This window comes from Dasypus novemcinctus, chromosome 20 (genome assembly GCF_030445035.2).
Source record: "Dasypus novemcinctus isolate mDasNov1 chromosome 20, mDasNov1.1.hap2, whole genome shotgun sequence".
NCBI lineage: Eukaryota > Metazoa > Chordata > Mammalia > Cingulata > Dasypodidae > Dasypus > Dasypus novemcinctus.
In genome coordinates, this window is record NC_080692.1 from 33149276 (window position 1) to 33165673 (window position 16398).

General features: G+C 37.3%; 1 pseudogene; it reads right to left on the reverse strand.

Moving 5' to 3' along the window:
* Positions 1-492: 492 nt before the first annotated feature.
* LOC111766505 (small ribosomal subunit protein eS6-like) lies at positions 493-1234 on the reverse strand (annotated as a pseudogene).
* Positions 1235-16398: the final 15164 nt, after the last annotated feature.

A 16398-nucleotide genomic window follows, 5' to 3' on the forward strand; every position in this document is an offset into this window, starting at 1 on the left:
CAGGCTCTGGTGCTGCCTGATCAGCAATCCCAAGCAGCAAATGCTGCTGGTCCTGCCGTGAGTGGCCACGGGGGTCCTGAGCTCACACGGCAGGGCAGTGGCTTTGCGGGATTGCCACCTCCATCACCTTGGGCAGGACGCAGTGTGGGTTACAGCAGCTATAGAGAAGATAGAAGAGGAAAGAATCTTGAGCTGTCAGGAGGAAACTCGTCTTCACCGAGGGCCCTGCCGTTAACTGCTTTTGGTGGAGGCTACAGGCCTCAGTGTCCTCAGATATAAAATGAAACTATGTGTTAAAACCATGGCTTCATTCTGCATTCCAAAGTGGGATGTAATAGGGCACTGTGAGAAGGGACTCTTGAGTGTGTGGGGATGGAAACCCTCAGACGAATTGTGAGTAGGTTTTAACTCTGTCTACACCGGGTTTATGATTTTGGGGTTTTTTTTTTTTTAGAGTTAAGGTTTGATCTTATTTGTTACTCTTAGAAAAGCTTATTTTTGACTAGGTTCAGACGTAAAGGTCTCAGAAGCTCTCAGAAGGACAGCCTCCATCTCTTGGCATTCTGTTCCCGGTGTTTTTCTTTGGCTTCCTTCATTCTTGGCCAAAAGTTTAGCATATTCGGTGTCTTACTTATTTTACTTGGGACCTTGTTTCTTCTGAGTAATACGGTGACGTTTGCGTTGCAGGACATACAGAAGAACAAGGCGCTGACTCTTGGGCGCTGGTCCTGGGGTTCGTATCTTCTTTGATCTGGGGTATTCTCATCACATACTGGTGGACATCATTTTCTTTAGGGATACTGGAAAGTTTGCAATTTTGCTAGCTCTTCTGGGCCGGAGGCAGCCAGGCACAGCAGTATTGGTCAGTCTAGGAATATCCTTCTCTCTTTTTTTTTTTACAATAACCAGATTGGGAACACTCAGGCTTCTGCAGTCCCAATGCAATCCCAGTGCAATCCCAAACAGATTTGCCTTTCTGTCCCTAGTTCTCCTTGGTCTGTGAGAGCAACGCCTCGTACTAGGAACCAGGCAGACACGGCCATGGGTTAAGACATCCTGCTTCCTGTCATTTCCCCCGTGGAATCCAACAACGTAATCCTGCTTTTCTTCACCCAGAACAGCGGCAGCAACTTCGCGGCGGTAAGCTTCTCAGAAAAGGTAGGAAGGTTGCCTTCCTCTTCCGCTTTACCGAGCTTCTGGCAGCCAGCGGCTGGAGAGAGATGTTCGGTTTCATCCCGAAGCAGCCCAAGACACCGTGAAAAAGAGCCACACTGGGTTTTAAGGTTTCATTAGAAAAGGGGTTTTCACTACCAAAAACTGAAGAGAATTAAACTAATTAAAACCATTTTAAAAACCAGAAATAGTATAAAGATTAAAGCGAACTCAACATGGCAAAAATGAAAGAAATCAAAACATAGCAAGATAGAAAATTAACATGCAGAAATAATCTGTATTGATAAATATTATATATTTATATTAATATTATGTATTTATAAACTGTTAAAAGATATAAAGAAAATTCCATTAGAGTAACAACAAAGGATATAGAATAGATGAAAAAACCTTAACAGGAAATGCATAAATTGTACTTGAGAAAAACTTAAAAAGAAAAAAACAACTCCTAAAATACACAAAAGTAGCTTGACCAAATCAAGAACATCATTGGTCTTTGGAAAGAAAGACTTAACACCATAAAATATCAGTTCTAAGTTAATTTATAAATTTAATGAAATTATAATAAAAACAACAATAAGTTTTTAAAAATAGAGCTAGAGAAATTAATACTAAAGTTGATATGGAAAATAAATATGTAAAAAAAATACAAGAAAGGGAAGTGGATGTGACTCAACCAGTTGGACACCTGCCTACCACATGGGAGGTCCCAGGTTCTAGTCCTGGTGCCTCCTAAAGAAGATGAGCAGATGCCCGCACCCGCCACAACAAAAGCTAGATGCTGCACCCCACCACAACAGAGCTAGATGCCCACACCTGACACAACAAGAGCTAGACACCTGCACCTGCCAACAAGAGCTAGATGCTGTACCCTGAAGCAATGAGCAGATGCCTAAACGAGCAGATGCCACAAACCAGTGGACACTGCAGCCCATGGAGAGTGTCTGTGGCTAAGGACCATGTAGGAGGTCCTGGGTTTGGTTCCCGATAACTCCTGGAGAAGGTGAACAAACAATGAGCAAACAGGCAAGAGAACCATCTGGGTGAGGGGGGAATAAATTTTAAAAATAAAGTAAAAAAAATAAATCTTAAAAATATACATATTTTTAAAATACAAGAAAATACAAAAACAAAAATCTACAAGGAAGAATCAGCCCTATCAGATATTAAAACATTTTATAAAGCTTCCTTAATTTGGAAAGTGTCATATTGCCTCATGAATATAAAGACAATGGAATAGAATAGAAATTATAGAAACAGACTCAAGTACACATGTATTTAGTATTTGAAGATGGTGGTATTTCAAATCACTAGTCAATGATTACTCCTCTCCCCCCCTTTTTTTAATTAAAGAAGTAGTAGATTTACAGAAAACTCATGCATAAAATACAGAGTTCCCATATACCACCCTATTATCAACACCTTGTATTGATGTGGTACAACTGATGAAAAAACATTTTTAAAATCCTGGGGATGAGCCTTTCTGGCACTGAGGGATTATACTAAGCACCAACTAGAAATGTAACTGGAAAAGGCCTTGACAAAAAAGGGGAAAGGGTAAAGACAAATGAGTTTATAGGGCTAAGAGACTTCAAAGTGAGTCGAGAGGTCATTCCAGAGGTTACACTTATGCTCATCTCAGCAGGCTCTCAGTGACTGCCAAAGTAAATATTGCCTCAGATGGTGGAGACATCCAGACACTAAAGGCAGCACAGACAGCTCAGGAGTTTGGTACCCTGCCAGTGGGCTCTACTTTGGAATTTATGCTCCCCAGTGTGACAGAGCTGGACTCAATTGTGGTTTCCCTACACATGGCTCTTCTGGTCCTTCTATTTGAGTCCATATTTAATGCTAGTGTTGATAGGTGTGTGTCCAAGAGACTTAAGTCTTTGGGCTGTCCATGTGCCAGTCAGGCCCTCAATCTCAACAGAGTTGCAACACCTACTCTTGAGTTCATTGGACTCACCCAGGACAACTAACAAGGAGATAATGATGGACAATGACCATCCCAAGGAACAGAGAGAGTCTGCAACTGCAAGCAAGATAGTCCCATCCATCTGCCCCATGAGATCTATGCCCCTTCTCAATTTGAGGTGGAGTGGGCATCACCATTCCAGAATCCTCAGGATTAGGGAATGAATGATGGACTAGAGTAGATTTACTGGTATTCTAGTATAGATTTATTGTGATTCTAGCAATGGAAGAACTTTTATCATTGATGTGGAAGCAGTGGCCACTGGAAGTTCTGAGGGGAGGGAGAGGGAAAAGCAGATGCAATATGGGGAGACTTTCAGAAGTTGGGAATTGTCCTGGATAACATTGCAATGACTGATGCAAGCCATTATATATCTTGTCATAATTTACAAAATTGTACAGCAGAGAGTGTATACTACAACATAAACTATAATCCACCTTTAGTGGCAGTGCTCCAAAATGTGTTCATCAATTATAACAAGTGTACCACACTAATGAAAGATGTTATTATGTTGGAAAATATGGGAGGGGTTGGGAGCACATCATATGGGAATCCCTGTATTTTTTTTTATGTAACATTTATGTAATCTATGTATCTTTTTTAAAAAATTCAAAAGTATATTTTTAAAAAACACACATTTGAAAATATATATACTATTAACTATATGGTTTACATTAGGGTTCACTGTATTGTATATTCCTCTATTGTTTTTATTTTTATTCTAGTAATGTATATACAACCTAAAATTTCCCTCTTTTAACCACATTTGAATGTATAATTCAGTGCTGCTACCATTCTCAAATCTTTTCCATCATCCCAAATAGAAATCAACAATTTAAGCATTAACTCCCCATTCCCTACCCCCACCCTGTCCCCTGGTAACATATATTATGATAAACGACTCTATGAATTTGCTTATTCTAATTATTTCTTATCAGTGAGATCATGCAATATTTGCCTATTTCTATCTGGATTATTTCATTTGTCTTCAAGGTTCATCCATTTATCACATGTATCAGAACTTCATTCCTTTTTATGACTGAATAATATTCCCTTGTGTGTATATACCACATTTGTTTATCCATTCATTGGTTGGATACTAGGGTTGCTTCCATCTTTTGGCATTTGTGAATAATACCACTATGAACATTAGTATGCAAATATCTGTGTGAATTCCAGTTTTGAATTCTTTCTATGTAACTTAGAAGTGGATTACTGGCTCAGATAGTAATTCTATACATAACTTTTAGAGGAACTGCAAAACTGTCTTCCCCAGTGGCTGTAAAATTTTACATTCCTACCAATTATGAATGATTGTTCTTATTTCTCCACATCCTGTCCAGCACTTGCAATTTTCCATTTTCTTAATAATAAACATTCTAGTGGATATGAAATGATATCTCATTATTGTTTTGATTTGCATTTCCCTAAAAGGTAATGATGTTGAGCATCTTTTCATGTGATTTCTGTCCATTTGTATATCTTCTTTGGAGAAATGTCTATTCAAACTTTTTGCCCATGTTTTAATTGGGATGGTTGTCTTTTTGGTGTTGAGTTGTAGGTTTCCTTACATATTCTGGGTATTAAATCCTTACTGTATGGATATGTGGTCAGCAAATATTTTCTCCTATTGTGTAGGTAGTCTTTTTACTTTCAAGATAAAATATTTTAATACACAATTTATTAAAATTTTGATGAGGTCCCATTTATCAATTTTTCTTTTGTTGTTTACACTTTGGGTGTAATGTCTACGAAACCATTTCCTAAAACAAGGTCTTTAGGATGCTTTCCTATGTTTTCTTCTAGGAGTTTGATAGTTCTGGCTCTTATATTTAAGTCTTGGATTAGTTTTGAGTTAATTTTTTAATATGGTGTGAGATAAGAGTCTACCTTCATTATTTTGTCTATAGAGATCCAGTTTTCCTAGCATCATTTGTTGAAGAGACTGTCCACCATTGAAATGGACTTGACACCCTTGTCAAAAATCAGTTGGGCATAAATGTGAGGGTCAATTTCTGAGCTCTCAAATTGATTCCACTGATCTATATGTCCATCCTTTTGCCAGTACCATGCTGTTTTGCTTACTGTGGCTTTGTAATAAATTTTAAGGTCAAGATGTGTGCATTCCAGACCAAAGTAAATTTATTGTTATTGTAGTTAACTATCTTGTGCTAAAGAAGACCTTGTAACATTGATATAAAGGCAGTGGTTGCCACAAGTTCAGAAGGGAGCAGGAGGGATGTATGGGTGGAACACAGGGCATATTTGGTGAAATTCATCTGTATGATACTCCAGTGACAGACACATGACATTATGCATTTGTCAAGGCCTGTGGAAAAAGTAAACCATAATGTAAATTAAAGTGTAAACCATAATGTAAACTATAGACTTTGATTTGAATCAGTGTTTCAATATTGGTTCATCAACTTTGACAAATGTACCACACCAATCTAAGATGTCAATAGTAGAGAAAATTATGTTTGTGGGGGTATGTGTCGGAGTTATATGGGAATACTTTATAGTTTTGGTGTAATTTTTCTGTAAAGATAAATCTAAAATGTCTCTAAAAACAAAGATTAATATTACAAAAAAATAAAAATGAAAAAAGAAGTGTGAGTCCCCCAGTGTTGTTCTTCTTTTCAAGATGGTTTTATCCTTTGTTATAAATTAACTTATCAACTTTTCCATTTCTGCAATGCAAGTTGTTGAAATTTTTATTGGGATTGTGTTAAATCTGTAAATCACTGAATAGAATTGCCTTCTTAACAATATTTAGTCTTCCAATCTATGAACATGGAATGTCCTTCCATTTAGTTAGATCTTCTTTGTTTTCTTTTAATGATGTTTTGTAGTTTTCTATGCAAGTCCTTTACATCCTCGGTTAGATTTATTCCCAGATATTTGATTCTTTAAATTGTTATTGCAGGCGGCAGACTTGGTCCAGTGGTTAGGGCATCCACCTACCACATGGGAGGACCGTGGTTCAAACCCCAGGCCTCCTTGACCCATGTGCAGCTGGCCCATGCAGTACTGATGTGGACAAAGAGTGCCCTGCCACGCAGGGGTGTCCCCCGCGTAGGGGAGCCCCACACGCAAGGAGTGCGCCCTGCAAAGAGTGCGCCCCATAAGGAGAGCCACCCACACGGAGAGCTGACACAACAAGATGATGCAACAAAAAGAAACACAGATTCCAGTTCCTCTGACGACAATAGAAGCGGACAAAGAAGACGCAACAAATAGACACAAAGAACAGAAAACCGGGGTCGGTGGGGGGAAGGGGAGATAAATAAATAAATAAATCTTTTAAAAAATTTGTTATTGCAAATAGAAGTTTTCCTTACTTTCTTCTTCATACTGTTCATTATTGATGTACAGAAACACTACTGATCCGGGGTTGTTGATCTTGTACTCCACAACTTTGCTGAATTCATTTATTAGTTCTAGTAGCTTTGTTGTAGATTTTTCAGGATTTTCTCTATTAGGATTATGCCATCTGCATATAGAGAAAGTTTCACTTCTTCTTTTCCAATTTGGCTGTCTTTTCTTTCTTTCTCTTGTCTATTTGTTCTAGCTAGAATTCCCAGAGCAATGTTGAATAACAGTGGTGACTGGGGCGTCATTACCTTATTCCTGATCTTAGAGAGAAAGTTTTCAGTCTTTCACCATTGACTGACGTTAACTGTGACTTTTTCAGATATACTCTTTATAATGTTGAGTAAGTTTCCTTCTATTCCTAGTTTTCTAAGTGTTTTAATCAAGAAGGAGAGCTGATGTTACAGGGACTATAATTAGCAGGGCTAATACATGGATATGATAGTCATTGAAAAGGAAAGCTTAGGGTTTTGTTTGTCACTAGAAGGAAAGCTAATGCATGAAACATGAGACTGTATAGCATAGTGACAATGAGTGTGGTTAATAGTACAAATTTGAGAATTTTATTCCACAAATCAGAACAAATGTATGTTAATATTACAAGATGTTAATAATAGGGTATTATTTGGGCAAAAATACACCTAAAGCAAACTAAAAAAAGTCTCAAAAACGACTTAAGAAAAATGCACCAAAATATTGGTACACATCTCTGAGTGATAAAATTACAGGGCGAATGTGTGGGGGTGTTACTTTCCTTTTTATATATATTTGTATTCTCAGATTTTCTACAACAATTGGGAATTCTTTTTGTGATTTAAAAAAATGTTGAGGGATAGGAAAGAACCTTTAAAAGGTGCTTGCTTTGATGCTGACAAGTAATTAATGTAACTTGCTAATTACTAAGTACTCTGTTTATTAAAGCAGTCTCCTGGCCTGTGCCTGGCAATAAAAAGGTGTGGGATGGGGGCTGATGGATTTTGTCAAATGCCTTTTCTGCGTCAGTTGAGATGATCATGTGGGTTTTCTTCCTTTGTTCTGTTAATGTGGTGTATTGCATTAGTTATGATGAACCAACCTTGCATTCCTGGGATAAATCCCACTTGATCATGATGCATAATTCTTTTAAAGTGCTGTTGGATTCAGTTTGCTAGTATTTTGTTGAATATTTTACATGTATATTCCTAACAGATATCAGGGTATAATTTTCTTTTCTAGTGGTATTTTTATCCACCCTTGGTAAGAGGGTGATGTTGGCCTTATAGAATGAATTAGGAAACATTTCCTCCTCTTCAATTTTGTGGAAGAATTTGAGCAGGATTGGTGGTGATTTTTCTTGGAATGTGTGATAAAATTTACCTGTGAAACCATCTGGTCCTGGGCTTTTCTTTGTTGAGAGGTTTTGGATTACTGATTCAATCTCTTTACTTTTTATTTATTTGACAGATATTTCCTCCTGAATCAGTGTAAGTCATTGCTGTGTTCCTAGAAATTTGTCAGTTTCATCTAGGCTATCTAAATTGTTGGTGTACAGTTGTCCATTGTATCCTCTTATAGTTCTTTTTATTTCTGCACGGTTGGAAGTAATGGTCATATTTTCATTTCTCATTCTAGTTGTATCTTCTCTTTTTTCTTTGTCAGTCTAGCTAAAGGTTTTGTTGATTTTCTTGATCTTTTCGAAGAATCAACTTTTGGCTTTATTGATTGTAGCAGTTTGATATAATTGATGAATTCCAAAAAGAAATATTGGATTATGCTTGTAAGCTGACCTGTACCTGGGCATGATTGAGTTATGATTAGGGATTGATTAGGGATTGATTATGATTAGGGATAAAAGGCAGGACAAAGGACAGAGTTGAGGATTTCTGATCTTGGAGTTTTGGTGCTGGAATTTGATGCTAAAGACTTAAACTGGAGCCCCAGGAAGTCAGCATGCAGAAGAAAAAGAAGGAAGCCCCAGCAAGGAAGGAACCTTGAATCCAGAGAAGAGCAAGCCCCAGGACCCAGAAAGCCTGAACCCTCGCAGCTGTCGGCAGCCATCTTGCTCCAAACAGATTTTGGTGAGGAAAGTAACTCATGCTTTTTGGCCTGGTATCTGTAAGCTCCTATCCCAATAAATACCCATTATAAAACCAACCAATTTCTGGTATTTTGTATCAGCACCCCTTTGGCTTACTAATATATTGATTCTCTCTAATTTTCATTCTCTATTTCATTATTCTCTACTCTAATATTTATTTCCCTCTTCTGCTTGCTTTGGGTTTAGTTGTTCTTTTTCTAAATTCTCCAGTTTTGAGGTTAAGTCTCTGATTTGACATCTTTCTTCTTTTATAATGTAAGAATTTGGAGCTGTATATTTCCCACTCAGCACTGCCTTTACTGTTTTTATATGTTGTATTTTCATTTTCATTTGCCTCAATATATTTCCTAATTTCCCTTGTGATTTCCTCTTTTTTTATTTGAAAACAAATGATTTCCTCTTTAACTTGTTTAAGAGTACCTTGTGGTGGGGGCAGGGAAGGAAGTATCCAGGGAAAGGTTCTTTGCCTGTGAGTTGTGAGACAAGTTCAGATTGTCTGACCATTGTTCTCTAGGCATTTTAGTTATTACTGTGTATTACAGGACAAGTCCTAATGTCCAAAGTATATAAAAAATAGAGGTAGTAAATAATCCCTATATAAAGGTTTTTGTATTAGTTTTAGGATGGACTGTCTTCTGGGAGTGACCTCTGACCATCCACCTTGAAATGGTGGGTGAGGAAGATGAGGAAGGTCAAAGGGAAGTGCTCCTTGGTAGTATCTCTATATCTAGAAGACAGTTGTAGATTATAACCATAGTTCTATACGTACATTTTTTGGTAAAATACCTGTGTTGATTGCAGATATGGGTCATACTTTACTTCACATCTAAGCTTTTTAGATATCTTGAGGTGACAATGTATGATAAAAAGTAGAGCTAGTGAATTAATGAATTTATAAATATCTTTTTTTTAATTAATAGAAAAGAAGCATTTTTGATGTGAAATTGTTAAACCACCTCTGAGCAGTATGCACCAGAACTTGTTCTTTAAATTGGCAGCAGAAGGGCAGGGGGAGGGGTGTATGAGATGTGTTCATATTTCCATTTGATGCTAACATCACTGTGTGAGCATCTCTTGGCTATAACGTAGGAAAACTTTGTTAATTCAATAGAAACATAAGTTCTTGCTAACAAGTCAATATAGATCTGATAATGAATTTTCTTAGAAGCATTATACTTACTGTACTTTATTGCTTTATGTCTCACTTTAAAATGAGCATTATTAAGGGAGCACAGTATTTTGTAATTCTGCCAGTATCTATAGAGGCCTGTTGCTATTTTTGTCTTAGGAAATTTTTGTCCCCAAGAAAGGAATACATGGGGTGAGGGGGGTGGTAGGTATATGGGGACCTCATATTTTTTTAATGTAACATTAAAAATAAATAATTTTTTTTTAAAAAAGGAATACATTTTTTTCCCCTGAGATGGTGTCATATATTCTTGGTCATCACAATACCTCATGACTTTGGGGCTGTGAATTGGTAAATATTCATGATGTGTGAAAAAGCATAATACATTCTGTGATATCTTGACTAGATAAAAATGTATGCTCCGTTGTGTCTATACACACACAGGACCTAAAGGTTATGTCAAACTAAACTGCTTATGATTCTGGATGACTTTTGTGTTCTTTGCTTCTTGTGTTTTTCCGTTTCCTATATTGCACAAATAAAAGTTTGAAAAAAAAAATGTTACTTTAAAAACCAAAAAAAAAAAAAAGAATTCCTTGTTTTAAAAATTCACATATTTGTGAATTTTCCATTTCTCCCCATTATTGATCTCTACCTTCATTTCTTTGTGATCAGAGATGGTCCATTGTATGATTTCAATATTGTTTAATCATTGAAAATTGTTTTGTGATCTAAGATATAATCTATCCTGGAGAAAGATCCATGTGCACTAGAGAAGATCTTCACGTGTATTCTGCTGCTGTTGGGTGAAGTGTTCTATATAAGTCTGTTAGGTCTGGTTGGTTTAGAATATCATTCAAATCTTCTATTTCCTTATTGGTCTTCTGCCTACATGTTCTAACCATTGTTAAAAGTTGTATATTGATCAAGGACTTAACGATAAAAACAACCATAAAGCTCCTAGAATAAAATGTAGGAAAACATCTTCAAAATCTTTTGGTAGGCAGTTTCTTAAACCTTATACCCAAAGCACAAGCAACAAAAGAAAAAATACATAAGTGGGACCTCCTCAAAATTAAACACTTTTGCACCTCAAAGTACTTTGTCAAAAGGGTGAAAGGCAGCTGACTCAATGGGAGAAAATATTTGGCAATCACATATCTGATAAGGGTTTAATATCCATGATATATAAAGAGATCAAACAACTGAACAATAAGAAGACAAACTACCCAATTTTTTTAAATGGGCAAAAGACCTGAAAAGACAGTTGTCCAAGGAAGAAATACAAAAGACAAACACATGAAAAAATGTTCCACATCACTAGCATGAGGGAAGTACAGATCAAAAATACAGTGAGATGTTATTTCACACCTATTAGACTGGCCATTATTAGAAAGTCAGAAAACCGTAAATGTTGGAGAGGATGTGGAGAGATGGTAATGCTTATTCACTGTTGGTGGGAATGTAGAATAGTACAGCCACTGTGGAGGACTGTTTGGCAATTCCTAAGAAAGTTGAATGTAGGCTTTCCATGGGACCCAGCAATACCATTACTAGGTATATACCCAGAAGAACTGAGAGCAGTGACTCAAATAGATATCTGCACACCGATGTTCATAGCAGCATTATTCACAATAGCCAAAAGTTGGAAACAACTCAGGTGTCCATCAACTAATGAATGGATAATGAATGGATAAATGTGGTGTATACACACAATGGAATATTATGCAGCAGTAAGAAGATTGAAGTCCCGAAGCATATCATTACATGGATGAACCTGTAGGACATTATGTCGAGTAAAGCAAGCCAGACAAAAGGACAAATGCCATATGATTGCGCTGTTTTGAACTAAATATATTATGTAAATTCATGGAATTAAAAATTATAATATAGGTCACCAGAAAATAGAAGTAGGGCAGAGAATGGAAAGCTGATGGTTAATCTGTGCAGAATTGGTTAAAATGTTGTTTGTAAATCTTTTAAATTTAATAGGAAATGTTGAGAGCACATCATGCCATCATGCTATTATAATTTGTGACTAGCAGAACTATTATAAGGATATGACAGTGGTTGAAAGGAAAAGCCTAAGGACAATTATATTACTAGAAGGTAAGCTAAAAAAAAATTTAACTTGGGACTATACAGCATACTGAAACCTCATGGAAAATACGGGTATGGGTGATATTGCATATATAAGACTTTTTACAAAATATAAATATAAATAAACTAGAGAGAAGGAAACTGAATAGCAGCTATGTATGGCTAGGGAAGCATAGAAAGATTGAGAGGTAATACGTTTTATTTATTCGGTTGGTTTTTATCTTTTATTTATTTGTTGTTTTTTTCCTGTCACGCCAAGAGGTGTCTTTTATTGTCACCAATCACACAAACGATTGTTTCTAACATCCCAGGGCAAACCTGGAGAAGTAAAGGCGCTGGCATCGGTGGAGTGCCCGGGACCAGTATACAACTTGTCGGTGTCCTTCGCGTGTCCAGCTTGCAGGCGGCTCTTTGTCCACATCGCCCCTCGGACCTCGGAGGTGACGGGGCTCGGGAATCCTCTAGGCCCTTAGGAGGCTTCTTCTGTTTCTCCTGCTCGACGGTCTCTGGTCCTCTGGTTGTTTTCCTCCGTTTCCGTCTTCTTCAGCTTGGTCTTGTCCAAGATGGCGATTTGCCCCACGTCGGGCTTATCTGCCATTTTCTTTAAGTGATTCTGGGCATCTGGCTCTTTGCCGAGGACCGGCGAACTCCCGCTCATGTTGCTGTAGCCGGAGACCAGTTTTTATCTTTTCGTATTATTGCTATTGTTGCTGGAATAATGAAGATGCCCTGGGAATGATTGGAGTGATGGAGGCACAACTATGTGATTGTACCAAATGCCATTGATTGTATACTTTGGGTGGCTTTGTGCTTTTATTACTATGCATCAATAAAATGGATTTGTTTTTTTAAAAAGTGGTGTATTGTAGTCTCCTACTATCAATATAGAACCATCTATTTCTTCCTTCAAGTCTGTCAATATTTGTTCATGTATTTCAGCACTCTTCTATTCAGTGCAAATATATTTAAGATTGTTATGTCTTCTTATTGAGTTGACCCCTTTCTGGTTTTGACTTGAAGTCTGTTGCATGTGATATCAGTATATCTACCCCAGCTCTCTTTTGTTTATTTGCATGGTGTAATTTTTCCCATCTTTTCACTTTCAACTTACTTATGTCTTTGAATTTAAGGTCTTTTGTAAACATTTGTTTCAGTCATGCCTTTTTAAATCCATTATGCTAATCTCTATCTTTTGACCCAAAGTTTAATCCATTTACATTGAAAGTCACTGCTTATAATGCTGGACATAATTCTGCCATTTCGTCTCTGTAAGTCATACACCTTTTTTGACCCTCAAGCTTTCTGTTAATGGCTACTTTCATATTTATTTATTTTTTTTTATTGTTCCATTTTGAGTCCCTTCTCATTTCTTACTAAAATTTGCTTTTTATGTTTTCTTTGTGATTACAGTGGAGCTTAAATTTACTGCCTAACTGTATAATAATCACATTTAATTTGATACCAACTTCACGCAATGGTGTACATATACACTGTTCATATACCCCCTCTGTCCCCCACCATTTCTGTACTTTTTACAAATTATATCTTTGTACATTTAAGTCCAAAACCATTGCTTTAATAATTACCTTTTATGCATTTGTATTTTAGCCCATGTAATAAGTAACAAATGAAGTTATATACCAAAGAATTCAATACAATAGTACTGGCATTTATAAATACCCATATAGTACTTTTCCAGGAGATCTTTATTTCTTTATGCCACTTTGACCCACTGTCTAGGTCCTTCCTTTTCAGTCTGAAGAATTCCCTTTAGTGTTGTTTATAGGACAAGTCTAGTGGTAATGAACTTCTCCAGGTTTTTGTTTATCTGGGAACATCTTAATCTCTCCCTCACTTTTGAAATAAAGTCTTACCAGATAAAAAAATTTTGGTTGGCAATTATTTTCTTTCAGAACTTTAAATTTTTTTCACTTTTTAGATTTTTTTAAATATACTTTGATTACGTGGATGTTACAGAGAATATATAAGGGATTCCCATACGCCCCACTCCCCACACCTCCCATATTTTCCCACATTAGCAACATCTTTCATCAGTGTGGCACGTTCATTGCAATTGATAAACACGTTTTGGAGCATTGTCACTAAGCATGGATTATAGTTTACATTGTAGTTTACCCTCTCTCCCATTTGACTCTGTGGTTATGGCTGGATATATAACGGCCTGTATCTGTCATTGTAATGTCGTTCAGGATGATTCCCAAGTCCCAAAAATGCCCCCCTATTATCCCTATTTTTCCCTTTCCCTAACCCCAGAACATCCATGGGTCACTGCCTCCACAACAATGGTATTTCCTCCATTGCTAGAATCACAGTAAGTCTATAGTAGAATACTAGTAGGTTTATTTTAGTCCATAGTTTGTTTCCCAATCCTGAGGACTCTGGGATGGTCATGCCACTCCACCATTAACTGAGGGGGGCTTCAATCCCATACATCCAATGGACAGGACTCTCTTGCTTGCAGTTGTAGGCACTCTCGGTTCTTTGATATGCTGTTTGTCTACCATCTCCTCCTAGTTTGTTGTCCTGGGTTAGCCCAGTGAACTGGAGAGTAGGTGTTGCAACTCCATGAGATTCAGGGATCACATAGACATCCCAAAGATTTAAGTCTTTGGATGTACACCTACGAACTCTAATACTAATTACTGATTCAAATAGAAGTTCAGAAAAGTCATGCATAGGGAAAACACTGCTGAGTCTAACTCTGTCACACTGGGCGAGATAAATACTAGATTAGGGCCCACTGGCAAGGAGCCAGATCCCTGAGTTGTCTGTTCTGACTATAGTGTCTGAACATCTCCATATCCCTGAGGAGCTTCACTATTTGGAGTAGTATCTACTTTGGCTGTCAATGAGATCCTGTTGAGATGTGCATAAGCACTATCTCTGGGGTGATAAGGACTCCCAACTCACTTTGAAGTCTCTTAGGCATAAAAACTAATTTGTCTTTAGCTTTTCCCCCTTCGGTCAAGGTCTTTTTCTTTTTTCTTTTTTTCCCCAGCTACATTGCTTGTTGGTACTTGGTAGCAATCCCTCGGTGCCAGGGAGGCTCATCTCTAGGAATCATGTCCCATGCTGAGGGGAAGTTATTGCTTTTATATGTTGAGCTTGGCTTAGAGAAAAGCCACATTTGAGCAACAAAGAGCCTCTCAGTAGGTAACTCTGAGGCACTCTACATTACTAAGCTAAGCTTCAATTTCAAGAGCAAAGGTTCATAAGTATAGTCATCAATATCAATGATCCTTCAATGGACCATCCTCCTTCACAAGTCATTGTCCCTGTACTTGGGGCATTCTTGTTGTTCCATTAGAGAATGTGGCAGAGCTCCCCAGGATGGGAATTTGATATTATTTCAGTTATTGTGTGAATCTCCACCCACCATGACAATGCCCCATGAATATTTGAATACATTTATATGCTTTATATGTATACCCAGGTGAACTTCCTCTCATGTGTCCCCCCTCACTGACACAACACACCAATAGTCCTCCCCGGGCACAACTGTAATCCTTCTGTGATCTAAAATCTCTTCAAAAATGAAGCCAATATAATAACCACATATAATTAATAAGAAAATGAAATATCAATGATAATTTTATATATAAGAAGTAAAATATAGAAAAAATTAATAAAAAGTCAAAATAAAATAATATTTTTTAAAATTGGGATATTAAAAAGTAATGTAAAAATACTTAAAGAAAGGAAAATGTTTTATTTTTACATTTTGCCTATCATCACTGTAAGACAGTTGTCCTGTATGTACAGTGACATTTTCTTCCATATATTCCCCCAGTGTCTTACTTTTCTTTTCTTCCATTTTTTCTTCAAAGAAGTTTTAGGTCACAGTAGAGTCATGTATAGAATACAGGGAAATGCCATATACCCAACATCCTCTCCCTTTTCCCCTTTCCCCATCAGTAACATTTTATATGTGGGTGGTACATTTGTTACAATTGATGCACAAATATTGAGACATAGCTACTAACCATTGTCAATGGTTCACATTATGGTTTACATTTTGCACTATATGCTTTTATAAAATCTAATAAAATGTAACATGGCCTGTCTCCATAATTGCAAGATCATGTAGAATACTTGATCACTCCCAAAAGCCCCCCTGTTCTATCTATTTTATACTTCCCTCCCTTTCCCCTTCAGGCCCATTGTGACAACCAACTTTCACTCCTTGAAGGACAAGATTCATAATTGCTTGCATCTTCACTGAGGGCTTGACACACTGGTGTGTCCTCCCCTATTAGGCCCTGCCGATCCTCTCAAGTGACTCTGTCCCTCTGTTTGAGAACATAGCAGACCTCCCTAGGATGGGAATCCAACTCCTTCCTGCTCATTATGTGGGTTTCTACCCACTGATGCAACACACTATGCCAAACTGATCAGTCACATGCTCCCTAGAAACCTGCTCCAGGTGCACCCTGACCTGAATACCCCCCATCCAACACCCTAAACCAGTAACTCTCCCTTGTCATATTGCCAAATAAGCATTCCAAAAATTGTAATTTCATCCACATACCCACCAATCCCCAGTGTTTACAT